Source organism: Canis lupus, chromosome 33 (genome assembly GCF_011100685.1).
Source record: "Canis lupus familiaris isolate Mischka breed German Shepherd chromosome 33, alternate assembly UU_Cfam_GSD_1.0, whole genome shotgun sequence".
NCBI classification, from domain to species: domain Eukaryota; kingdom Metazoa; phylum Chordata; class Mammalia; order Carnivora; family Canidae; genus Canis; species Canis lupus.
The window spans coordinates 28835871-28857816 of NC_049254.1; the positions used below are offsets into that span (position 1 = coordinate 28835871).

General features: G+C 51.7%; 1 protein-coding gene and 1 long non-coding RNA gene across 2 annotated transcripts in view; one reads left to right on the top strand and one right to left on the bottom strand.

The window, feature by feature from the left end:
* SLC12A8 (solute carrier family 12 member 8) overlaps positions 1-21946 on the bottom strand; it is a 131613-nt gene that overhangs the window by 54474 nt on the left and 55193 nt on the right. The window lies entirely within an intron of this gene.
* LOC111093730 lies at positions 4664-15563 on the top strand. Its single transcript, XR_005383405.1, has 5 exons — positions 4664-5083; positions 5747-5840; positions 9154-9376; positions 9909-10163; positions 14411-15563. It is a non-coding gene; the product is annotated as an uncharacterized LOC111093730 (long non-coding RNA).

Sequence of the window (21946 nt, forward strand, 5' to 3'; positions counted from 1 at the left end):
TCTTCCTCAAGGAAATCACCCAAACTTTGAAAAGAACTTTACGGACAAAAACACGGTCAATGCTTTATCGCTAATGATGTAAAATGGGGAGTCAAAACATCCAACTATGGGGGCCTGGAGTGTTTGAAACGTTTATAAAGGGTTTTTAGTACCACTGAAAATTGTCCGTGTTATGTATGATCCATGTGAAGCAAGAAAACTGGACACCACTTATAGTACAGATAGCAAAAAAAAAATTAATTTGTGCATGTAAGAAAAGACTAGAAGGAAACATACTAAAGTACTAACTATGGATGTCTATTTAATGCAATTATGAGCAATTTCTCCTTTCCTTTTTTTTTTTTTTACAGATTTTCCACATTGCCTTTCACAAGCAAAATCAACTTACCAATAAAAAATAATATCTTTTAGAAAAACAAACAAATGACATCCCAGGACCGAAAACCTACTTTCCCTAGACTCCTTTTCTGTAAACAAGTTCTTTTATTTCTTTTTTTTTTCTTTCCATCCATACTCTACCTGCTTCTCAAACTGATTGATGAGAAAAACATAGGTATCAAGATAGGGCAGATAAAATAAGGACCAAAAGAAAAAAGGAAAGAAATGGGGGGGGGAGGGAGAGCACCTCAGCCACGTGTCCATGAGACACGGCCCAAGGTCTGTGCATAAGATCCTGCAACAATCACCCTCCAACTAGAATTCAAGGCCTAGAGACATCGTTCGATGACTTTCTGGCCAGCCCGCTCGGGCAGGGGCAGACCTCAGGGCCCTCCCCTCATATGTGCCACTTTCCAGGGGATGAAAAGGAGCTCCAGAAGCTGGCATGCTGGATCGTCTCCATTTCCTCTGCTCTGACCTTCCCTTATGCGTCTACCCCCCTAACAATCCCACACCTCCAGTCCCCGTCCTCAGCCAGCCTTCAGTGAGGCTTGGCCCTACTAGTTCGTACCACAACTTCTGGGGCCCTGGTCTCTCTCCCCCACCCCAAATCTGATGCAGCTGAACCTTGAGCTTCTGGCAGGGTGGATGCCTCGTGTCCCTGCCTGGCATCCACTTGCTGGCTGAGGCCTGGGGTGAGGTCGGCTGGACACATCCAGGGCACAGGGCTGAGCAGACCCCACCTGCCGTGCCCTCTTCCAGTGGGTCTTCATGCTGGGAAAAAAGTTCTTAATCTTTGTAGCTGTGGCCCCCGCTGGGGAATCGATGGAAGCTGTCCCCACAGACACATCGTGTGTGGGCTCCCGGCCTCTGAAGCCCCTCTGAGGGGCATGGACCCCGAGGCTCAGGACTCCCATGCTAGGGGCTGCCCGCATACACCGACAGTGTACCCCCCCCCCCCGACTCCCACCATGCCCTGCCTCGCTGCAGGTTCACACTGCGGTCCCTGCCGGGCAGCGAGGAATCTCCGGGCGCAGGACTGTACGGGCTCCCCGGGGACATCACAGGGCACCCTCTGCTCCAAACGTAACAACCAGTGGCCTCCCATGGGCCGGCTCCTGGGCACCAAGTCCTTACAACGTCACCCTTGATCTCATGGCTGCTCTGCAAGGTCAGGGGTAAGGACACCAGGCGCAGGGAGGTGAAGAATCTTGCCCAAGGCTACACAGCGGACCTGCCTGTATTCCAGCCACTGCCTCTCCTCCAGGAGGCCAGTCCCCAGGTTCCCCCTCCCCCGCAGAGGGGGCCAGCCTTGTCTCGGGAGGCCTGGGGGACACTCCCAGGGGGAAGGTGACAAGGCACGCAGCACAGGTCCCCCCGGGGCTCAAGGCTTCCCCTCTCTTCCTGCAGGGGGCTGACGGGCCTCCCTGTGGAAGGCCACACACACCTGGGGGCATGTGACTGGGGACAGAGCCAAGCCTGGGCCCCGGGGCCGCGTGGGCTCAAAGGTCGCCACCCGCATGCTCTCTCTCTGCAATCCACCCGGAGATTTGTCCCTAGAGATCCTAAAGCTGGCGTCTTCGCCCCTGTGAACCCTCAGTCCTGCTGCTGGTACAACGGGGAGCCGGTCTCGGGCCTCCTCAGCTGACGACTTCCAGCCCTGGAGGCCCGGTGCCTGCACCTGCCGCATGTGAACACACCTGGCTGCGACCCGGAACGCCTGTTTCTGTATCTACCAAAACTGCTTAGACCCCACCGGAGCTCTGCACTTGCAGGGAGAACAAAAGCAGAACGGGGTGGAGTGGGGGGGCACGAGAGAGAGAAAACAAGTCCAGACAAAACCCGGGCAGGAGACAGGGAAGATACCAGAAGGTCTGTCTGCAGAAAGGCTTGGCCTTTCCTTCCTAAATCTGGGTGACATGGCTTCTCCCGCTGCCCCCGGTAGGCCCCGGTCCCACAGGGTCACCGTCTGCCCCCCAGTACTTGTGGGGTCCCACCCGCCTTGCCCGGGCCCAAGGCAGCCAGCCCTGGTCACCAGCCGTGACAAAGCACCCTCCGGGACCTTCTGGTCAGCTCGCTGCTGGGAAGCTCCGCGAGGCACCTGCGGCTCCCGACCCCTGCCCCCCAGCCCCCCACCTCTGCCCCCCCCACCTCTGCCCCCCCTGGGGTCTGAAGTCAGAAGCGGCGGGGGAGGTGAGCGGCCGGGCCTGCGGGGGAGCAGCCGCGCTTCTCAAACTGAGCAGCGGGGCTGGGGTGGGGGCGGCTGCTGGGCGGCCTGGGGCCGGGGCTGGGGGCCCTCCCCTGGACCCCGACAGGGCCCTTCCTGGGCTGACAATGGGAGGGCCACGACCAGGAACAGAAAGAGCTAGAAAGAGCGGAGGCAGGGCCCGGGAGAGGAAGGGAGGGAGGCCGCCAGCCACGGCCGAGGTCACAGGAAGAGCAAGGCTGCGAGGAAAAGGAAAGGAGAGGCTGAGGCTCCGGGAAGGGACACGCAGCACAGCGACGCGGTGGGGGACGGGGCTGGAGGGCAGGGGCGGCGGAGGGTCCCCAGGGCCCGCGTGAGGGCCTCGGGGCAGTGTCCCCACCGCTCTGGGAGGCGGGCCGGGGTAGGCAGCTTGAGGGAGGGATGGCCTCCGTGGAAAGGGGAGGAAGGAGCGGGTCCAGGGCCCATCCTGCCCCCCCCCGCCCCCCAGCCCCGGCCCCAGCCGCCCCCACCACTACTCGGACCCTGTGCCACCACAGGGGCCTGACCCGGGCAGCCCGCCCTGCACCCCCCCTGCATCACCAGTGGAGCTTTCCCTCCTCTCCTCCTCTGGCTGCAAAGGGGTGGGGGCGTGGGATGCGGGAGCGGAGGGCATGGAGTTGGGAGAAGCCAGACTTTTGTCCTCCTGCCTTGGGTGGAGCACAGGGATTGGGGGGGGGAGGAGGGGCTCCTTCCTGGCAGGAGCATCCTGAAGATCTCTGGGGAGGAAGGGAAGGGTGGTGTCAGGAACAAGAGTCTAGACACAGGGGTTGGTGCCCTGGTTCCCGGGAGGGGCGGGCAGGGCGGTGTGTGTGGCTGTAGGTGAGTCCTTTTCCTTTTGAAATGAAAATCCTGTCAATCTGGGATAAGCCCAGGCTCCGCACCCAGGCCCACTGAGCACCCAGGTGCCGCAGGCCACACTCCCAGGCGCAGGTGCGGGGTCCCAGGTGACGGTTCAGATCCCTTCCAATTCTGAACGAGGCCCAGCCAGAAGCCCATCCTTCACACGCAGGCTCCAGTTACACCACCGACGTCCAGGGGCAGGCGCACACCCCAAGGTAGCCTCCAGGACGCATGGGCACCACCCCGACCTCACTGCTCCCCCCTCCTACAGAACTGGGGGATGAGCCCGCCACCGCATTTAATATGCTGATAAAACAAAGCAATTGCGAAGTACAAGGCCTGCCACTAGGTCTTCTGTTACTACAGTACTTGGGGGCCCCCCATCAGGGCAGGCGGGGAACTTTCAAGGTCTAGCGCACTGACGGGCCTTCAGGGACCGAGGGCCCTGGAGCTCCCCGAGGCCAGCCAGCCCCGCAGAGCCCACGGGTGGGAGGTGGCCCAGGAGCCGCAGCTTGGGGTCCAGCCTGGAGCGCACATGGTGGCGGGTCTGCAGGGCTCTCCCCGAACTGGCTCGTCGCGGTCCCAGCCCATCGAGGGACGCCGGAGAAGGATTGTGAGCTTCAGCTCGGTCAGGCTGTATTGCTTCGTACTGTACTGACCACGGCCTGGAGGGACGGAAGGGAAATGATGGGCTTGGAAGAGCCTCCAGAGGCACCACCCGCGCAGGCACGGCTCGCCTTCCCCACGGGAGTCCCCGGGGCCTGCTGGTGGCCTTCCCCCCACCACAACCTCCGCTCTGGCTTCAGCCTCTTTGGAGTTCGGTCCTCTGAAGGGAGGGTGGGGAGAGGATGTGAGCAGGGTTTCCAGCTCCCAGGCCCCCACCCAGAGAGAAAATACACACAGGGAGGGCTGGGCAGTCCAGCAGGGGCCAGAGGGGAAGTCTGAAGTGGGGCTGTGCCTGCCCAGAGGGTACGGGGAGGAGCAGCCTGGAGCCTCCAGGCCCCTGGGGAAGGCCTCCGCCCTCCTGGACAACCGGCTGCTTGGAAGAGCTGGAAAGCCCCCAGGGCTTGGCAACCAGGGGATGCAGGGCCTGAGTTGAGGGGGTGTCAGGGTGGCCCCCCCTCGGAAGGGGGTGGCTAAAAGTTTCCCGTAACAAGAGAGGCTCCTGCCAACCCCTACAATCTAGGATGGACAGTTCGGAGGTTCTTTCGGAGCAAAGGGTTCCTCGCTTGTGAAAGTGAGGACGAGCCTTTGCTTGACAAAGAATGGTTTCTAATACCCAAGAAATTGTTCCATCTGCTGACATGGCTCTATTTTAAACGCTTAATGAGCCTTTTCTTATAAGGGCCTTGGGGTCAAGCAAGTTGAGACAAGAGACTTGCCTGGAGATGCCTTCAGAGAAAAGAGCCATCAAAGGCCCCAGAACACAAGGCCCCAGAACACGAAAGGGCTGGACTCGAGTGAGAACGGAGGCTCACCTGGGCCCAGGAGACAGAGAGGTGCCTGGGGGTATCCACAGTGACCGCCACCCCCATGGAGCAAAGCTTCATGCCAGTCACCGTCCTGCGCCCCTTGGGGCGTTAGCTCCTGACAACCCTACTGGACGGGTGCGTTCTTCAGGTAAACGACTCAGAGCACAGAGGAAACTGGATTAAGGCCTGGGCTGCCCCTGCGGGGTCAGCGCTGGGGTCAGCGCTCGCTGGGGGATGCAGGGGCCCGAGTGCGGGAGCCACGGAGGACCTGTCCACCCGACCCCAGCCCACAGAGCCTCCAACAGCCTGCCCAAAGCAATTCCCGGCTCAAAGGAACCCTGAGAGGAAAATAGGGCCTTCTTATCTCCTGGGGTAGAGGAATGCACTCTCTGGCCAGGATAAGTGGCTGTTTTGACAGGAAATCTCCACCCTGGCTGTGGGTTCCACCCAGGCACCACTTACTCCTTCTGACTGTCCTGGCCTCTGGCATCCCAATTCCCATCCTGCTTAAATGCCAGGCCCTCAGAACCCCCTAAATAATCTTAGCCCAACTGGCAGTCCCCCAGACGGGCTGCCCCTAGCCCCCGTGGTAGCCAGGAGCTCTGACCTAGGAGTCATCTCCCTTCCCTAGTGTGGCCTGCATACCCTCTCCAGGACAACAGAGAAGGGCTGGCTGGGACGTTAAGTAGCCCCCTGCAGGGGCCAGACGGCAGGACAATTACAGTCATGCAAGCAAGGCCGCCCTCCTGCCGGGCACTATGCTGGAAATATTCAGATTCCCAGACACCCCTTCCTTCCCCTTCTTCTACAGCTGTGGGCACCTCTTCCCTACCACGAGCCCTGCCCATGAAGGTGGCCTTCTAGAATTCCATGCCAGAGGATTCAGCATCACAGGACCATAAAATGTGAGTGCCACAGGGGTCTTTAGCCCCGAATCCATTTTATAGATGGGAAGGTTGAAGCCCGAAAAAGGAGACCCTCACACAGTTAGTAGCTGGCCAGGCGAGAGAACCGAGTGTGGCCAAACTCCATGCAGTGGGTCCTGTAGGTGCCCCCGGTCCTGCGATGGCGCCCGTCTCTTGTCCCCACCTGGCTACCTGCCAAGCGGGAGCAGGAACCATGCTGTCTGACTTCCTGGTGTGTCTCCATTATTTAGACCCAGGGAACATACAAAAAGTATAAAATATTAATAATTAACAATGGAGGGGCACCTGGGTGGCTCAGTCTGTTAAACTGAACCTTCAGCTCAGGTCATAATCTCTGGGTCCCAGGATCGAGCCCCACATCAAGCTCCACACTCAGCGGGGCGTCTGTCTCTCCCTCTCCCCTCCTCCCACTCATGCTCACTCTCTCTATCTCAAATAAATAAAATCTTTTAAAAAAAATTAACAATGGAAACAACCCAAATGCCCATCAACAGATGAATGGATAAGCCAAATGTGGTATATGCATACAACCGATTATCATTCAACCACACAAAGGAACCAAGTACTGACATGTGCAACGACACGGATAAACCTCAAAAACATTATGTTAAATGAAAAAAAAAAATACAAAAGGACAAATATGGTGTGATTCCGCTTCTATGAAATATCTAGAATAGGCAAATTCATAAAGACAGGAAACAGAATAGAGGTTACCAGGGGCTGTGGGGGAGGGATGGGGAGTTATTATTGCTTCATGGATACGGTTTCTGCTTGGGGTGACGAAAATGTGTTAGAAGCAGAGGGTCAACATGGTCACACAAAGAGAGGGATGTAATAAATACCACTGAATTGTACATTTAAAAAATGTTTAAAATGGCCGATTTTATGTCATATATGTTTTACCAGAATGAAAGATAAGCAAGACGTTTGTTTTCACGGTGCCGCCTGCAAGGGCCACCCCTGCATCCTCGCTTCTAGCCTGGGCTCCTCTCTGCTTTGCAAATGCGGAATCGAGAATGTATGGAAGTTTCCCAGCTGAAGCTGATCAGAGAGTGAGGGGCAAAGCCCCAGATTGGGGCTATTCCTAGCTGCGGACCCCAACTGTCACCTAGTGGGGCCCACCAGGGAGCCCTCTGATCACCGTTCCTACGGGCGGATTTCAGCCGCAAGCAGCATGTCTCTCAAGGGTTTAGGCAGAAATCAGGGCTCCCTTTGCTGCTATCTAGAATCTATGGGGCTTTATTCAGGCGTGGGGAGTAAGATGGGGAGGATGGAGGGATGGGGGAGGATCTGAGGCAAAGCTGTCAAGAAGAACAGAATGCAGTTTCTCAACATGAACCATGCCGAGTTTCCACCCAAAACTTGAGCAAAGTCAAGGGCACTGTTGTCCCAGCCTTGCTTTGCAGCACAGGATCCTCATGGTCACTAAGACCCCAGGCCTGGGAGCAGGGTTTAACACAGGCCCCACTCAATGAGAGCGAGCCTTGAATGAGTACACCTTTGACCTGGGCTGCCCAGGGCCAGTGCCCACTCCTCCCTTCACGGGGGCCGGCAGGCGTCCTCTGCTCTCAGCGCCTCGGCCCGCTGGCTCGGAGAAGGGCAAGCAGCACAGGGCACCCGCCACCTTTCTGGGCTGTGGGAGCCCCAGAGGGTACGCAGTTTGATTCCAGTGTGTTCCTTTATGGCGGGTTCCTCGGCCTCCGTGTTCCTTTGCGTGCCTTTCTGCAGGGTGCTCCTGGACAGCAAGGGGTGTTTGCACCTGTCTCTCCAACAGAACAGGAGCTCCTCAAATTCAGGGACAAGTTCCCTCCTCCCTCAAGATCCTCTCCTCGTCCCCGGATGGATGCAACCACTGGCGGTGCTCAGGGGAAGGGGGGCAACCATATACCCTGCCTGGGCCAGTCCCAGCTCACACCTGTTGTCTGGGAGTATTTTTCAACAGACTCTAGGGAGTGTTCTGATGGCTGGCTGCCCCGGCGCAGAGAGCAAAGAGAAAAGAGGACTGAGGACATTCCTCTAGGCAGGACCCGGTAGGTGCCAACAGCAGCACCACCACCGGGGAGCCCTCCCCCCGTTAGAGGTGCAGGATCTCACTCTCCCCTCTTCCAGACCCACCCCCATACTCGCAGAATCTGAATCTTCATTTTAACAAGATTCCTAGCTCTTGAAGCTTGAGAAGCTTGGAGTCCTGGAATATAACCCAGGGGGCCCCCAGGGACCCACGCTTCCAGAATACACCATGCTAATGGTAATGATAACTTACTGAGCACCCACCTGGTGCCAAGTGCAACACTTGTGCATTATCCTACTTTATGCTTTGACGATCGGCTAGGTGGGCGTGAGTCCCTGCTCTTGACAGAGGAGGCGAGCAGTCCGACAGTCCGTCCCACAAGGCACAGGCTGGCTAGATCCCAGAGCCATGGCTCCGACAGCTGCTTTGAGCGTGATGGTGCTTCAAACTGGGCCGGCAGTTACAGCCACTCGTCACCTCTATGGGGCCCAGAAATTCACTGGCAAACGCCATCCCTAGGGAGGTATTTTAGGGACTGGCCCATGGCCCGGGGCTGGCCTGAGCACCTGTGTGCTGAGTACCTGCGTGCTGGGGTCGGGCTAACGCGGTGGCAGGGGGTTCAGTACATCTTCAGAACTGGTCCCTGAAGCCAAACAGGCCTGGCCCGGCCCCCAGGGAGCGTTAGGGGCTGTAACTGGAGTGACAAGGAAGTTAGATGGAAAGCAGGCCCCGGGGCCACGTCTCCACAAGCTCAGGAACTGCTAGCACTGACCTCATGGGGGCCAGAGTGACGTAGAGGGGAGGCCAGCTGGTCCCCATCCTATAGCCCCCACAACTCTCATCTGGGGCTTCATCAGCCCCCAGGAGGCAGCAAGCTCCACACTCCCCTGCGACCAGCACCTGGAGGCGCCTCGGGCCCATTCAGGTGCCTCGGGCCCATCCCCAGTTCGGGGATCTATGGGATCTATGGGATCTATGGATGGCCCACCCCTCAGGCTGTCTCCTGGTTGCTTCCTTGGAACTCCCGGCTGGCTGTTGGAGGCTGAGGCAGGCAGGCCCAGCAGTGTGGAAGGGCCCTCCCAAGCCAGTGACTTCATGCTTCAGGCATTCCTCCCCAGAACGCTGGCCAGGGAGCCCAGCAGGCCAAACCCCCTCCTGCTTACAGAGCTGGAGCAGACACCGATGCAGAGCTGCACAGCGTTAGCTCTCCCTTCCTTCTGCAGCCTTGACTGGGTCCCCATGGCCTCCTCAGCCTAATGGTTGCTTCTCTGCCTTCCACAGCCAAAGCCAGCAAATAAAAATAATCCAAGCTAGCAGGAGGGCCTTGGAGCCAGGGGCCCTTAGGATCCTGGCCAGTCACTCTTTCTTCATCAAACTCCGAACAAGAGGAAGGCCTGGGGCATGCCTGCCCTTCCTCCAGCCAAGGATGAGCGGGAACCTCTGCCCACAGAAAAATTTCCATCAAGGGTCAAATCCAAAATGCCAGGCGTTCAGGCGACCTAAGGTATAATTTTCTCCCTCTCCCAGAGAAATCTTAAATGTTCAATTCATCTGATTTGAAAAACAAGAACCACCAACATGAAATGTTATTCCATAGGTAGAACCAATAAAAGGACGTGCTCTGCTTCCTAAGTAAGGCAGCAAGGGAGAGGAGGAGGGAAGGACTGGGTGGGAGGAGGGATGGCATCGTGTCCAGGTAGGGCAGTGAGTTCAAGATGGGGAGAAAAACCAGAGAGAGACGAACCTAAAAGAAGGAATGAGGCCGGATGGAAGGAGGGGAGAAGTCAGGTTAGCGGTGAGGAATGCTGGAGGTCAGATCTGCTGGCGGCTTCCAGGGCTGAAGTTCAGAAATCTTACCGGGTCGTGAGCCTTTGTTTACAATTCTCCACAGCCCTAATCTTAAAAAATTCCTCTGTTTGAATCCTTAATCTTCCCCTTTTTCTGGGTTAACTGTGCCTTTGAGAATCTGGCAACAGTTCTGGATCCTCTCCTAGAAAAATACACTTTTTCACATTCGATTTTGCATGCCGTTTCAGGGGCCTGCGGATCCTAAGTTGGGAAACACCCCAACTGCCAGGTTACACTCAAACGAGGGAAGGATGTGTTGAATCTTGTGCTGTATTCAAGCCATCATACCGAGCTTTTACGGACACCGTTGGTTTCTTGGACCTCAACGTCCTTCCCCGGTTACTACCCCAACAGTGGCACCAGAAGCAAGCTTGGTTACTTGAAGGGGCCAGCTGTGTGTCTTGGACAGTGAGCACGCAGTAGCAAGTCTGCCTTTAACCCAGGTAACAGTGTCTGTCCTTACCTGGAAATTAACCCTTTAATGATCCATGGGATTATTAAATCTCCCATATGCAGTAGGTCCCAAATCTCAACGTGCGTTAAAAATCACCAGTGTGCTGGTTTGCAATACAGATTACTAGTCCGAAATTTGAAAGCCTGATTCAGACTGTTTTTCTAATGAGCTTCTAGGTGATGCTGAAGCAGCTGGTTCCTAACCCAAACTCTGAGACACGATATTCGTGTCCAAAATCGCAAGCCCGGGAGGCTGAGCTTCTGGGCCAGCGGATAAGCAGACTCCCTGCTCACTGCAGGGTCCTCCTCGCATTGCAGGGCCAGGACTAATGCTCATAGGCAAGGGGACTTACTGTGTGACTAGGTTTGGTCGCGGCATCCGAAAGGCTACCTCTACAGGGTAAGAAAGGATATAAACAGCGCAGGATATGAAAGGTGTTGTGTGGGCGAAGCTCTCCAAGGGCCCGAAGGCAGCGGCTCCTAGCTCTGCTGGCACATAAAGAACCACCTGGAGGGCAGCCCGGGTGGCTCAGCCGTTTAGCGCCGCCTTTGGCCCAGGGCGTGATCCTGGAGCCCCGGGATCAAGTCCCGCATCAGGCTCCCTGCATGGAGCCAGCTTCTCCCTCTGCCTGTGTCTCTACCTCTCTCTCTGTCTCTCTCATGAATAAATAAATAAAATCTAAAAAAAAAAAAAAAAAAAAAAAGAACCACCTGGAGTACTTCTTACAATTCAGATCCCCAGGCCCCAGGCTGTTGGGAAATAGACATTTGTACCAATGACAAGCTTCCCTAGTTGTTCCGACACACAAACGGGTGTGGAAACGGGTTTGTCTGTGGTACCCACAGGCCCGAGGGTATGTTGATCAAGATACAAGACCGTGATACAAGATGATTATAGTAAAAGTGTTCTGAAAAATGAAAACGCCCTCAAAATTCTCCAGTAAAAGCAAACAAACAAAAAAAACCCAAACCAATGAACACGACCAGAGTTTCTTTCTCCTTTTTCTTTTCCTCCTCCCTCCTCCGCCTTCTTTTTCATGCTGGAAACTAAGCAGAGAAGGTGAGCCACGCTGGAATGCCCCGAATGGGTTCCAGATGGTGAGGATTTTGGCTTCTTGGCCTGACTGCCCCTCCCCTTACCCCGGGAGTACTATACAAATATTATCCCTTTCTGGCTGTGCAGTGACATGAAAATGGCTGGGGGTGGGGGGGCGGGGGGGCACTGGGTCAGGGTCAAAGAAACTCCTACAGGGGGAGAGGCTGCTAGATCCAGAAGAGAACGCTGAAGCATTCTGAGTCTCCCCACGGTGGAACTCCACGCAGGAAGGAAGCCACAGCGTGCCCAGGCTGACCTGGGCCCGGCTCGCCACCTGACGGGGACGGGGCCGTTGCCCACGGTGAGACCGCCTAATGCTCGCTCGTCTAGGATGCCCCTAATGGCAAGGCTCTCCTCTCTGCATTGTTCTGTCTGCAATTTTTATGATTTCCTGACACTTGGATGTCTTGCAGTCAACGTGTAGACTCAACGGGATGGGGTTTTCCACCTCGAATGTTGGTGTGTCTCTAAATCAAGGGGGTTTTAAAATTGAGGAAATAGGATCTATCACCTTGTGTAATCCTGAAGCAAACTGTGAGGAGGTATCATTAGGGTCTCTCTTGTTTTTTTCCTGAAGCATAGACAGGGCACTTGCCCAAGGTCGCCGAGCCAGGGTGTGATGGGGCCAGGGCTGGAACCCAGTCCTGCAGATGCTCCGTGAGCACATTTGCTGCCCACACAGTAGGGACCGGGGGGGTTGGAGTCATTGCCTGGGGAGATGGATCTGAAAAGTGGCTCCCACCTGAGTCAGTGAGGCGTAAGAAAGCAAAAAAGTGATTTTTCCTCTGACTTCAAGTAGAGACTTGAGAAAAAAAAAAAGAAAAATAGATGGGGTTTGTTGGGTTGCTATTGTGTATTTTAGGCCACAACTGAAGTTGCTTTATGACTTCGGGAACTTAGGACTGCGCCATGCAGAGCTATTCTTATGATGATCCCATTTCGCATGTTTAATTTTTATTTATTTATTATTTATCTACTATTTATTTATTTATATTGGAGTTCAACCTGCCAACATATAACATATCACCCAGTGCTCATCCTGTCAAGCGCCCCCTTGCACGTTTAATTTTAAAATGGAAAAAAAAATTAAAAATTAAAAAAATAATAGTAAAATGGTCTTCATTTGGACGGCAATGAGAGATCTTCTGCTTGAATTTACCATTTTATATACTTTTGAATGTTTCTTGTTTTTAATTTAATTATTTTAGGGCTAGAGAGAGAAAGAAAGAGCCGGAGGGAGGGGCAGAGAGGGAGAGAATCTTAAGCAGATGCTGCGCTGAGCACAGAGCCCGACGCGGGGCTCGATCCCACGACCCTGAGATCATGACCTGAGCTGAAATCAAGAGTCGGATGATTAATTAATTGAGCCACCCAGGCGCCCCACGTTTGAATGTCTCTAATGATCCCTTGCAATCAGGATTGTAAGGTGTGGCACATTAAGAAATCTAGCATTCTCTGCCAGCTTATGAGGAGCAAGAAGTTTAACAGAGGAAATCATCATCAAAATAATAAAACCAGGGATCCCTGGGTGGCGCAGCGGTTTGGCGCCTGCCTTTGGCCCAGGGCGCGATCCTGGAGACCCGGGATCGAATCCCACGTCGGGGTCCCGGTGCATGGAGCCTGCTTCTCCCTCTGCTTCTCTCTCTCTCTCTCTGTGACTATCATAAATAAATAAAAAAAATTAAAAAAAAAAAAAAAGAGTCTATTTCTTGGCTTGTCTCTCACTCTTAAAAAAAAAAAAAAAAATAATAATAATAAAACCAAAAAGTTGTTCTTCCTGATATCCAGGAAGTGCTCATCTTCTTGAAAGCAGCAAAGTGGGGCAGTGGGGGGAAGAACCCACCCCCCCCCCCCCCCCCACCCCTCACCCCCCCCCCCCCCCCCGCACACACACAAGTTCAAAGAAAAACTACAGCCACTATTGATATGTAGTATCATTTCTAATCCTTAAAAAAATGTCCTCTGGGGGCCTGGGTGACTCAGTGGTTGAGCATCTGCCTTCAGCTCAGGTCGTGACCCCAGGGTCCTGGGATGGAGCCCCGCATCAGGCTCCCTGCTCTGGGGGGAGCCTGCTTCTCCCTCTCCCTGCCGCTCTGTCTGCTTGTGCTCGCTCTCTCTGTCTCTATCAAATAAATAAATAATATCTTAAAAAAAAAAAAGTGGGCAGCTGGGGTGGCTCAGTGGTTGAACACCGCCTTCAGCCCAGGGCCTAATCCTGGAGACCCCGGATCGAGTCCCACGTCAGGCTCCCTGCATGGAGCCTGCTTCTCCCTCTGCCTGTGTCTCTGCCTCTTTCTCTCTCTCTCTGTGTCTCTCATGAATAAATAAATAAAATCTTAAAAATAAAATAAAATAAAATTTAAATAGATTTAAATAAATAAATAAATAAATAAGCAAGCTAGCTCTTCCAGGGAGGCATTTCTTTCCATTTTTCAGATGAGCAAACTCAAAGGGTTTCAGGGACTTGCCCACCGTCATGAAGCTAGTAAGGAGCCTGGGTTCCAGGAGCACTCGTCCTAAAAACATACCCTTGCCATCACCAATGACCTTCCCTAATCACCTCCATGGCTGGTGAGGGCAGGGACCGTATCTATTATGCTGCCCACCGTCTGCTGGCGCCTGACTGCTGGCACCCAGTAGGCTTGAACAGCTACTGCCTGGCGGGTGGATGGAAGGAAGACGGGGGAGGCTGGACAGGGTGCGTGTGCAGTGCACGGGCCCCTCGAGCAGGTGCTCCCTCTGCCCCCCGTTCCCCTCGTCTGCGGACGGCGCCCTGACCATCTGTTTGGTCGGCCGCGTTCTCCTGTAACTGCTGTCACACTTCCACAAGCTGCTCTGATTCGTGTTTTCTAGAACTATGTCCATCTCCACCCCGGAGCCTGATCTATTCTGGTTCCCTTCCCGGTCCCTCAGCAAAGTGTAACTGAGCCCCAGCCACGTGCCAGGTACTTTCTGAGACGCTAGACAGAAAACGCCGTGAGGTGTCCCCGGGGCCCTGACAGCCTGACCCAATGACCGCTGGACGCCCTGCTGAGCTCCGCACCCTCTGGACCCAGCGCAGGGGGGTCGGGGCTGCCTGCCAAGCTCTTTGGCCTCCACCGGCGCTTCTGCTATTTCTGATGCTTTGTGTTATTTTCACAGGCGTCAGAGGAAGGCCCAACTGCAATTCTACGCTCCACCTTTTGGCGTCTTCTCGTACTTTTTCGCTTGGGGTGCTTCCCCCTCTGGCAGGCAGAGAGGCCGGAGGAGTTCGGCGGACGGCGTTATGGGAAGGTGGGCTGAGTTGGGACACGGACACGACAGGGCGAGCCAGCACCAGGAGTGGAAGGAGCCTCTTCGTCCACTCCGTCCAGAGGCGCGGAGACAGAGGCAGAAGGCCGCCCCTGCTGCCCCTGGTCGGTGTCCTTCCGTGACACCTGCCCTGTGCTCCAACAGATGCGGGCTTAGCCGGGAGGGGACCAGAGCCCACTGACTTCTAACAAATCATGAATCTAAAATCAAGTCCTGTTACGAAGCAACTGATGTAGGGTCGTGGCCCAGAGTCCAGGCAGTGGTTGAGGGGGCCCCGGCCTCACGTCTCCCAGCACCAAACGCTGCCACCGTAGCCCCCTTGCCCTCTACTACTGAGCAGCTTCTCGGATGCATCACGCCACGCGTGGACTGCTTGGGTCATAATTCAGTCAACAGCATGGCTGGTGCAGCATGAGCCAGAGGGGCAAGAAGGACCTGGAGCCTGAGGTCCATGGCTTACGAACCGTGTGGCCTGGGAGAGCAAGACGATCTCCCTGAACCTCACTTTTCTCATCTTTATGGCAGGGGCAAGAAGAGCACGTCGACCCCACAGGTACTGCAAGGATAAAGTAATAAGTGCCCAGCGCAGGGCCCGGCACAGAGGGAGCGCTCGATGAACATCAGCTACCACCACCTTCCTCCGTCACTATGCCGTCTTCAGATCTTACGTTCAAGAAACCCACAACAATGTGGGCTGACCCACTACTTTTTTTTCTCTTCTGAATAAATTATTTCACTTAATTTTTTTTTCACAACTTACAAGTAAAAATATACTTAGTGTTTCAAAAAGCATTTATTGCATCTGGGCCATGTGGTAAAGAGAGCCTGGAAAGAGTACAAGATTCCTAATGCACCCAACCAGATAGACACCTGACATAGAGATCTAGCGGCCTGGGGCAGCCCGGGTGGCTCAGCGGTTTAGCGCCACCTTCGGCCCAGGGCGTGATCCTGGAGACCTGGGATCGAGTCCCACGTCGGGCTCCCTGCATGGAGCCTGCTTCTCCCTCTGCCTGTGTCTCTGCCTCTATCTCTGTGTCTCTTGTGAATAAATAAATAAAATCTTTTATAAAAAAATCTAGGAGGGCGGGGGGTGGGGGTGACTGGGTGACAGGCACCGAGGGGGGCACTTGACGGGATGAGCACTGGGTGTTATTCTGTATGTTGGCAAATTGAACACCAATAAAAAATAAATTTATTATTAAAAAAAATAAAATAAAAAAATAAAAAAATAAAATCTAGTGGCCTATTAGAAATAAGTTGGACAATAATAAGAGCAGGTAACAGTTACAAACTACTTTTCTTTATCATTAGGCTTTCTCTTGCCAAAAAAAAAAAAAAAAAAAAAAAAAAAAAGAACAAGAAAACCTTCCTAACCTGATATTTTCACGTTTTCAGAAAAGTGACATAAATTCTTGGAGTCACAAGACTCCAAGGCCCTCCACATCTTCCCTCCACATCTCCAGGCCTGGTGTTCAGGGGGAAAGAGACTTATGAGGCCGACCTTATTTCCCTGTGCCCATGAAGGCCACTGGGAGCACCAGTGCAGGCCTGGGGGCAGACACCCAGCCCCACCCAGGCTTCCTTCCTGCTGTGTGATTAGGGAGCCCACAGTCCACCAGGAGAGGATGAGATGGATGGGATTACAAATCCCACACACGTAAAACTGTGCAAATGAGCTCAGTTCAGAGACAGAAGGCTTCAGTCACTGAATCACGGATGGGGCCAGGCAGCATTTACGGGAGGAAGTGAAGGGGTTGGGGTTGCGGGCCGGGCACCGAGCTGGGCGCTTGTACAAAGCATCTCAGGTGGCCAGGTCAGTGGTGTGTGTGACCCCGTGTGGGCTGACAGGTGTGTACCTTCACACAGCTAGTGGTGTGGGGCACAACAAATATTTAGGACAGGAGCTTGGTAACGTTGTTTATTCTTTTGGATCATAAACTAATAAGAGAAAACAAACCAATCGAGGGTCTCTTGGTTAAGATAAATCTTATTTGCCTGTATTTGAGGAGTGCATGTTCCTGATGGTGGTGGTGGTGGAGTGTAGACAGAATGGGAGGTGGAGTGTGGAGGGAGGGGATGGAAAAAATAAAGTGGTGTTTAGAAACAAGAGGATGAGATCACAAAACTGTTTTCCCGAATTGCATCTGGTCTTCATCTCTAGCCCAACACTCACGTCAGTACAGGCCGAGTTTGCTGTTGCCTGGACCGTAGCGGCTGCCCCTGACTAGCACCCCATCCACCCCCCGCCGCTGCCTGCCCTTAGGCCCCCTCGGCCTCGGTGTGCACCCACACCAACCTGATGAGGGGCTCCCAAAGACCCACTTCGAGCCTGCCGCTTCCCTACTCAGAAGAAAAACCCATTGACCTTGCTCAGTGTTTATGATTTCTGTGTCTTTATACATCGTGTTGGGGGGCATCTGGTGGCTCAGTGGTTGAGAGTCTGCCTTTGGCTCAGGTCGTGACCCCAGGGTCCCGTGATCAAGTCCCGCATTGGGCTCCCTGCAGGGAGCCTGCTTCTCCCTCTGCCCGTGTCTCTGCCTCTCTCTGTGTCTCTCATGAATAAATAAATAAAATCTTTTAAAAATTAATTAATTAAAACAAAATAAAACTGCTGTGGGGTTCTAAAGTTATTCCTAGTTATTTTGTTTATCTGTTTGCTTTTCTAACTAGAAAGACTAAGAAAATCCTCAAGAGAAGACCTGTCATGTCATCAAGCCTATGTTTATATTATATTCCATCTGGGACTTCTGAATGTTGCTACATTAATTTTAACTTTAAAAATACTATATATGGTGTGAGCCCAATTATGTGAAAAAAAAAAAGGTGGATAGAAAAAACATTACAATAGTCTTTATACTTCATATTTTAAAATTAAATATGTCATTCTTAATAAAAATAAGTTAGAATTATAATTTAGTATATACTAACCTGTTATGAACTGAATGTTTATATCCCCACTTAACCCCCCAAATCCATATGAATAAGCCCTAACCCCCAGTATATATATATATTTGGAGATGAGGCCTCTAAGGAAGTATTAGGGTTAATAAGGTTAATAAGGTCATAAGGGTGGGGCCCTGGTCAGACAAGATGAGTGTCCTTATCAGAAGAGACACCAGAGAGCTAGTGAGTGCATAGCACTCTTTCCCAAACTCCCTCTCTCTCCCTTCCTCTCTCCCCTCAAACTACACATGCAGAAGCACACACACACACACACACACACACACAAACACACACATATTCTGAGGAAAGGCCGTGTGATGATACAGAGAGAAGGTGACTGGCTACAAGACAGGAAGACACTGTTTATCAGAAACCAAATCAGCTGGAACCTTAATTTTGGACTTCTGGCCTCTAGAACTGGGAGAAAACTAGTTTCTGATGTATAAGCCACAGTTTTCAAACTGGCCTGCTCCTCTTAGCCCATGGATGAAACCCGGCCCCTCTGTACTAGACATCTCAGGACACCCTCGATACCTGCCAGGCTTATGTCTTTTGAGAACATGGGTCATGAGAATTTATTCCTGCACCAAGATCTCCTTGCACCCTATGGCCCTGATTCCCTGGACACAATCCTGGAACCAGAGTCTGGGAGTCTGAGCCAAAGGTGACCACACAGGCTAGTCCTGAAGGAGTCCGCTGTCTGAGAGATTCCCCCCAACACCCTGCCCAAGCAGGTGAGAATGAAGGTGGAGACCCTGAGAGCAGATAGCAGGGGACAGCTGGTCAGTGACCACGGCAATCTCAGCAGAGACAAGCTCATGTTCTATTGCTCATCAGGGCCTGTGGTTCAAGCTAATGTCGGGAGCACTAGGATTCACAGGGGTGACATAGCAGCCCTGAGTTTCCTGAGCTTCCCTCCGTCTCCTCACATTCAACCATAGTCACCTCAGGACATGGCTCTTCCTTGAACCTGAAGGAGCCTTATTCCTTTCTAGCTCCCTCCACCCCACCCCGAGTCCTGGCCCCAGCATGCTACGCTCCAGCACACCTAATTTCCTGCACTTTCTCAAATTGTCCCTGCATTTCTTATCTCTGTGTCTTCACATATACTGTTCCCTTTCCATGGGATCACCGTTCCCAGTTTACCACCAGGTGAGCTGCTGCATAGCCTCTAAGGTAGGACTGTTCAAAAGTCACCTTCTCCTTGAAGACCTCCCTGACACTCCAAGGTCAAACTCTTCCACTGTCCCCCACCATGGTGTTTTTCCTTCATAACACATAACCACCATATGGTGATTATTTGGTTGGGGGGGGACTGCACTTTATCCTTGCATATAAATTTCTAGCATTGGATCTGCACCCAGTGGGGCTTAGGAAAGGTTTTGGATTAATTGATTACAGGGAACTGACGACAAAGAGGGAAATAAAGCTGGGGTAGGACAAGGAGAAACAGAGATAAAGGGACAAGGGGCAAAGGAAGGACAAGGTGGCAACGAAGGAGTAGAAGAAAGATAAGGTGTTGGCAAGACACAACTTTAAAACACACAGTGAGATTTTTTTCAGGAATAAACACATTTTCCCATTTCAGGCTAACGTGTTTTTTTGTTTTGTTTTGTTTTTTAATTCATTTGAGAGAGTGTGGGAGCGAGAACACAAGCATGAATGGGGTGGAGGGCAGAGGGAGAAGCAGACTCCCCACTGAGCAGGGAGCCTGATGAGGGGCTCAATCCCAGGACCCTGGGATCATGACCTGAGCTGAAGGCAGACACTTAATCTAAACCTTCTGAGCCACACAGGCACCCCACTAAGGTTTCATTTCTAAGTAAACTATTTTTCTGTTTATTCTCAGTTCTAGTGAGCCCTGATGCCCATTGTAGAACCTTTTTTAGACAACTTAAGCTTTTAGTATCCTTAGATACTATCCCCCCGTATTCTAAGCAGAGTCAGAGCAACACCCAACACTCAACACTTGTTTCCCCAATAGCCTGAAAACTCTCAAAAGCTGGGGAGGAAAGCTCTTACAGTCACTTGGGAGGGTTTCCACAATGCTAATTCACAGTTTCTCCCTGGGATGATGAAGTATCAACACAGGAGGTCACACCTACCAGAGATAAAAAGTATTCGCAAACATTTATTGTGACCTAGGTCACAAACCACATTGTAGCAATCCACCAAGAAAAAAATGCCTTCTCCATGTCTCTTCTACAGTATCAGCCCAAACAACTTCAAAACGGTTCAGAGACATTATGTTTAAAAAGTATCATTAAGGTTTTCCTAAGTGGTTCCCCAAATCGGAGGTATAATCCACCCAGTGATTACAATCCCAAAGACAAGACTTCAGAGGGTGCCAGAGCAGGAGAGATAATGATCTCTCACAAAAAGATATACTTCCTTTCAGATGACAAAGGCTAATTTTTAGAGAGAAAAAGAAGTAAAAAAAAAAAAAAAAAACTGATTAAAAAAACGCTTAAACGTGATTGGTTTGTCACTTAAAAATATTAACACCAGATGTGGGGTAAGATGGTGGACTGAATACATGAACCTAATTTTGATCCCTCCCCAAATCCCACTAATATATAGTAAAGAGGTTTTTAAGAGGCTATCAATCCCTAAGTATGGGGGAAATGACAACATTTTGGAAGCTACAATGTAGTGGATGGTCCAGTGGTACTGAGACCAGACGTGAGAAAATGGAATCTTAAGTCAGCCGAAGAAAGCTGAAAACCAACCTCATTTACTGCACGAAATTCTTCGAGGTCTCTTATAGGTAGTCCGGTGTCTGGCTGTGGGAGGAAGAGGAGGTGGGTTGAAACCAGGAAGACCGAGGTGGACTCTGGAAAGTTAAGTTGCTCATGCTCCCAGGCACCCAGTGTTCCTGGCCAGCTGAAGTCTATGGTTTATTCTCCAGAGAGGGTAAACCAAGGACTTTGACAGGTGCAGCTAAGGAAAATCAAGCCTAAGTTTACCAAATCCTGAGTACTCAATCCTTTCCTCAACTCAATTCCCACAACAAGGGTGGCCTGGCCTGATTCATCCTTCAGGCAGATTAGAAGACACCTCTTTGGAGAAAGTGACACAATTCATGAAGCACCTAAATGGATGATCTTGAGAGAGGGTCCCCAACACCTAGTCCCCCCAGACTATCTTACCCAGCTTAAAACTTACCAGACCCAGCTATGTACTCAGTACTTCCAATGGGCCTTTTCTCTCCTACTCTTAATCAGGAGCAGAAAGCCAAGGATGACCAGATATCTGATAAATCCTTCTGATATGGACGATAAAGACCCAAATGAAAGGAAAAAGGAAGCTTGGGGAAGCAGAAACTATACAAAGATAAGAAAACTTTGAAAAATACATCAATAAATTCTCTGAGAGCTAAAAGAAAGTATTTTATCCATGAGACAACCCCCCCTCCACCCAAAAGGATGTTATTATAACAATAAAATGAAATGTAGCATTCAAAAAACTAAGAAAAGGGTCTTGATTATTAAAAACACTTCAGCAAAATAAGAAAACTGATTAAAAGAGTAGAAGATCAAGCAAAGGGAATCTCTCAAAAAGTGAAGGTAAAAATAAGGTAATTAAAAAAAAATCCAATATCCGAATAGTAAAAGTTCCAGAAAGAGAGAAAAAAAAAGTGTAGAAAAATATGACCATTGAAATAATTCACGATGATTTCCCAGAACTGAAAGATATGTTACCAGACCAGAAACGGCCCACCCAGTGCCCAGCACAATATAAACTGAACCTCATGGGAGAATATCATTTTGAAATTTTAGAAAACAAAAAGAACTTCCTACTAGTTTATAGATTATGTAGAAGACTATGAATCAGAATGGACTGCTCAACAGCAATACTAGAAGCCAGGAGATAAGCAAATCAGAAGTTTAAGAGAAAATAGTTTCCAACCTAGAATTTGATATCCAGCCAAACTATGAGTCGAGTATGAACATAGAAAAAAGAACTTTCAGACACAGAAAGTCTCAAACCATTTCTCTTTCATGTGCTCTTTCTCAAGAAGTTACTAGAAGATGGGGCGCCTGGGTGGCTCAGTCAGCTAAGCATCTAGCTCTTGATTTCGGCTCAGGTCATGATCTCGGGGTCATGAGATCGGGCTCTCACTGCGTGTGGAGCCTACTTAAGATTCTCTGTCTCCTCTGTCACCCTCCCCTGCTCATACGTTCTCTCTCTCTCTCTCTCTCTCAAAAAAAAAAAAGTTACTAGAAGATGACCTCATCGAAAGCAGATCAGAATGACATAAGATTCAGAAACAGGAGATCCAACTGAGAAGAAAGATAAAGGGGGGGTGAGTGGAGATCCCAAGCAAAAGCTCTCCACACAAGTGCAGGGTGACCATCTGGACTGGAGCAATGTGACTCAGTCCATGTTAAGGGCCCTCATCACCAAGCTCCCTGGAGCCACCACACCTAGTTTTTAACCTGA